The following is a 5,260-nucleotide window of genomic DNA, read 5'->3' as shown; positions in this document are numbered from 1 at the left end:
AAATGTGCGAACAGCTTGGCATTAGCAAGACTTTCTCCTCTCCCCGCCATCCTCAAGCCAACGGTCAGGTCGAGGCGGTGAACAAGACGATCAAGGAGAACCTGAAGAAGAAGTTGGAGGCAAGAAAAGGGGCTTGGGCCGGCGAGCTCCCCATGGTCTTATGGGCATATCGCACCACCGCTCGAAACGCGACCGGCGAAACCCCTTTCGCTCTCGCGTTCGGCGTCGACGCTGTGGTACCCGTCGAAACCAAGCTGCCAACCTTGCGCGTCGAGGAGTACGACGAAGCCGCCAACGACGACGCGATCAGGCTCGAGCTAGACCTCATAGACGAAAGGAGGGCGGACGCACTCACCCGGCTTGCTGCGCAAAAGAGGAAGGTCGAGAAGTACTACAACTCAAAGATCAAGCTGCGGAAGTTCGCCGACGGGAGCCTCGTTCTTCGAAGGGTGTTCCAAAACACCAAAGTGCAAGGTGCGGGAGTTCTAGGCCCCACCTGGGAAGGCCCGTACCGTGTGCGCCGAGCCATCCACAATGGCACATACGAGCTCGAGAACATGGAGGGACTTGTGTTCACACACCCGTGGAATGCGGAGCACCTTCGGCAATATTATCAATAGATGTTCATTCGTCCTTTTTACGCTTTGTTGTTCTCATGTAACTTTCGATTCTAGCAAAACAATGTTGCACAAATGAGCCAACGAGAAAAGTACGAGAGTACGACCCAAACACAGCAAGAATCCGAAAGAAAGCATAAAGCGAGCGCTAAACAAGTGCGCGAAAAAACCGAAGAAAACTTGGCTACTCCGAGCCATAATCGACCTGCTCTTCGTCGTCCTCAAGGTGAGGGGCGCCGACCCGCCAACGGTTCCTCCACCGGACCGACAGTTTGACGACTGGGCGGCCTCCGCAGGGACTTCGGGAGGCAGGTCGTCCTCCGGCAACTCGTCCTCCAAGGGAGGAAACATGGCGTCAAAGAAGGAAAATGTGATCCCTCGAGACGCGTTCTCCTCCGGAGTCGCATCTTTGACCCGCATGGCCACCTCGTAACGGGCCACCTCTAGCGAGAGATCCCAGTCCTCCTCCAACTCTGTCTTCGATCGCACGGCGTCATCCTTCTCCTCGATGAGGGTCTGCACCTCCGCTCGCAGGGTTTCCCTCTCCCTCTCGGCCCTGACCCGGGAGATCTCGCTTGCCGACAATCGGGCGTGGACGATGTTCAGCTCTTCGTCTCGGCTCGAGAGGGCCGCCTGGAGTTTCTTGGTCTCCCCTAAGAAAGTATCGGCCGCCTGCTCAGCCTTCTCCCGAGACGCCTTCTCGGCCGCCGCCTTCTCACGAGCTCGCTTTAGTTCCTCCTCAAGCGCTTGGAACTCTTGGACGGTGCGGACCCCCGCCAAGGCAGCGGCATGGGCGGCCGCTGTACCCTCCTTGTCTTTTTCCATGATCTGCATGCGACGCAGCAGGTCCCGGAGAATGCGATCGCTCCGTTCTTGGCGCGCGATTATCTGTGGAAGCAAACAACGTACATGCAATCGAAATAAGCACAACAAATCACAAATGAGGCAAACAAGCGAGTCATACCTTTCGGGCGTCGCCGATCCCGCTCTGGAAATGCTCAAGGTCGCTCACCGTCAGGAGACTCTTGAAATCCCGTAGAGAGGTCTCAAGGATCCCCCGAGAGCATCGGTCCCTCAGCTCAGCCGCCTCCGCCAGGAGCATCGACTCCATGCCATCTGACGTCGCCGACGTATGAGCGCGCTTGTGGCCGGAGGACGAGCCGGGAAGGATCGTCGACGACGGTCGCTTATTCGAGGAGTTCGCCTCGGCCCTCGCCCGCGTTGGAAGCCCCCCATGGCGGGCCTCAGCTTGTGGTTGAGCCGCGATCATGGCCTCGGCGTCGGGCGCCACCCTCGGTGCCTGCGTGCGTGGTCGGTGTCGTCGGGTCATCGTATGTGAAAAAGATGAAGAGGTGACAGGTTAGAGTGCAATACAATGGAATATACATTAACTAGAAGCTTGTGTGTGGTTGGTACCCCCCACGTCAGCGGGAGGAGCAGACGAGCCCCCCGCCTCTGATTCGGGGTCCTCCGTAGCCTCCGCGACGAGGCCCGAGCTCGGAAGGGCGTCGTCTCCAGGCGTGAACCACCCAGTCCTTGCCATTAGGTCTGGGGACTCGAAGTGCGGTCCTTGCCGCCTCGATTCCGGGAGCGCCCTGATCACTGCGTGAAGCTCAGAGCCTTCGATATCGCCCATAGGTGGAAAATCAGCCGCAACACCAAAGAAGAGAGGCGCGACCCCGAAGGCTGATTCGGACACCCATATCCAAGGATATCGGTGTTTCGAATTAACGTTGCTGACAATGACGAAGCGCTTGCGGTGTAGCGCTAGGTAGAAGCCCGGCTTCCCCGGCACCCCTCGTATCGTCATGAGGTCCTGGATGTCGTCGGCGGTGACGGCCCTCTTCTTCGCCCGGTAAAGCATCATGTGGCACGCTGCGACCACCCGATAGAAGGCTGGAGACATCTGTAAGGCGTGCACCCCCAGTCGAACTAGCAACTCCTGGATAACCGGCTGAAAAGGCAACCTTAGCCCACCGCGGAGGCTCGTCTCATGGACCGCGGCGTACCCCCTTCGAGGGCGGGACGGAAGATCGTCAGGCAACGGTCTGAGGATTGACACAGAGTCCGGGATGCTGTAGCGCTTCCTGAGGCTCTTGAAGCTGACGATGGAGATCGGGCTCGGGACATCGACGCCCGAGCAGTCAAGGTTACCCCGCACGGCTGACTCTCCTACCGGGAAGGACGAGGTCCGCGTTTCATCCTGCGCAGTAGAGGAAAGTCCCCTCGCCGCGGGTGCTGCACGACGGCTCGACGAGTCGCCGGAGTGCCCGGAATCCGGGGCGGTGCCCGAGCGCTCGACCGGCTGCGGGCCGGCCGGGTCACTGCCGTCGGGTCGGCTCGTCCTGTGGCCGGCAACGTCCCCTCCTGCGTGCGCGTCAAGCCCGAGGACCCAGCCCGTCTCCTGGCTAGGTGGCTCCTCCACGCGCGGCCCCGGCGACCTCCGGCCTTCGGCGCGCGCGCCAGGCCCGTCGGCCCGGCCCGGCTCTCGGCCAGTCGGGTCTCCGGCGCTTGAGGCCTGCCCGGGCGTCCCGGTGTTCGGCCCAGATGCGTCCAGCCCGCCGGCCCAGCCCAGCTCGCGGGTTGCTGGGTCCTCCTCGCGCGCCTGTCGCCCAGCGGCCCTATCCGGCCTTCGGCCGGTTGGGCCCTCCTCGCGCGCATCGGCCCGGCCCGACTCCCGGCCGGCTGCAGTCTCCTCACCTAGACCCGGCCCATTGGGCCTTAGGGTTTGCAGGGCAACCAGGATGGCCGCCTCTTCCTCTCCAGCTGTGGGCGGTCGGCTTCCTCCCTCTCCGGTGTTGGGCGGCCGGCACTCCTCCTGTCCGGCGCCGCCGACCCCACCTGCAGCGTCGGCCGCCGCCGGCGGCGCTCCCCCGTCATAGACGCGCTCCAGCCCGGCTGGGCCCGACCCACCTGGGCTCCCATGGCCGCCGACCACCTGCAACACAACCCCACCCGAGAGGGTGGGGTCCCCCCTGATACCAACGCCGCCCCGGGCGGCGCTCCTCTGCGCCAGCGCGTCATCGTCGGCGTCGGCCTCGCCAGACTCGTCGCCCGCGTCCTCCACGACCGGCTCGGCCCTCCCGGGACGAGGGACGTCTCCCCCAGGTCTGGGTGCGCCCCAGACGGCGCCGACTCGGCCGGGCTCGTCCTCCTCCACGCCGGCGTCGGCCTCCTCTGCTTTGTCGGCGTGCTCCCCGGTCGGGATCGTCGCGCGCGACTCTTCTGGCGCGATCCCGGGGCTGGGTCCAGCGCAGACGGCGCCGACCCAGCCAGGCGCGACTCCCCCAGCGTTGGCGGCAGCCTACACAGCGCCGCCCGTGGCCGGCCCGCCTCCTCCGGCGCCAGAATCGACGAGGGCGCCCCTCCCGGCGCTGGATGGATCGCCGCCGGTCTCCTGGGTGGTCGGCCCTGCGCGCGCGACCTCCATAGCGCGTCTCTCGGCCAAGCCAGCCTCGTGCTGGTCGGTCCGGCTGTCCACGGCAGCTGGTGCCATCAGGCCGGCGCTCTCCTGCCGGCGCTGGCCGTCTCCGGCACGCGCGCCCTCACCCTCGTCGGCCAGCCACGCTTCCACCAGTGAAAGATCCTCTCCGGTCATCTCAATAACGTTGAACGAATGCGACGAGTGTCGTGTGTCGGGTGTCGGGTGGTGTTGATGGGGGTGAAAATTGAGCCCAAAAAGCATCCAAATCCACGTGGTTCTCCTCAAACAAGTCGTGTAAGCCGTCGTCAACGGTCCCACATCCTGATAGGTGGTCAATGGGGTCCATGGGCGCGAATAACGAAGCGAGCACGATCGACAAAAAATATAATAATAAAAAAAAATAATATGAAAGGACGTCGGAGCATACCTCTTGACGGCGGGCTTCTCCGATGGGCCAACGTTGGACTTTGAGTTTACCACGCGATTTACAATCGATGATAAACTCGGGGGGCTAATGTTACCGGTCCGTCTCGGTCCGGTAGATCGACGACGGCCACGCTGGCGGCCGTCCTGAGCCCGGCGCTCGTCCGGGGCCGGCACTCGCCGTGGCCGGCTCTCCATGGCCGGCTCTCCAAGGCCGGCCCTCCAAGGCCGGCTCTCCACGGCCGGCGCTCCAAGGCCGGCTCTCCACGGCCGGCGCTCCAAGGCCGGCTCTCCAAGGCCGGCGCTCCACGGCCGGCTCTCCAAGGCCGGCGCTCCAAGGCCGGCTCTCCACGGCCGGCGCTCCAAGGCCGGCTCTCCACGGCCGGCGCTCCAAGGCCGGCTCTCCACGGCCGGTGCTCCATGGCCGGCTCTCCACGGCCGGCGCTCCAAGGCCGGCTCTCCACGGCCGGCGCTCCAAGGCCGGCTCTCCAAGGCCGGCGCTCCAAGGCCGGCTCTCCACGGCCGGCCCTCCAAGGCCGGCCCTCGGCCAAGGGGTTCCTCAAACACCTCTTGGCCGCCTATAAATATGAGGGTCTCTCCCTCGACCCAGGTAATCCGAATTTGAGTACTGAAACGCTGTCGAACTCGTACCTCGCTCGTTTCTCTCAAGTCTCGATCTCTAAACACTAAACCCTCTACAAACCACCTGAATCCTACTAATTTTGAGCGTCGGAGAGGTAAACAGAGGCAACCCCTCTGTTTCCCCTTTGTAGTTCACACCTTCTTTGCTATCTTT

The sequence above is a fragment of the Urtica dioica genome, chromosome 6 (genome assembly GCF_054948205.1).
Source record: "Urtica dioica subsp. dioica isolate 48M chromosome 6, U.dioica_male_clone48M_v1_H2, whole genome shotgun sequence".
Taxonomy (NCBI): Eukaryota; Viridiplantae; Streptophyta; class Magnoliopsida; order Rosales; family Urticaceae; genus Urtica; species Urtica dioica.
This window is presented reverse-complemented; position numbering follows the sequence as displayed.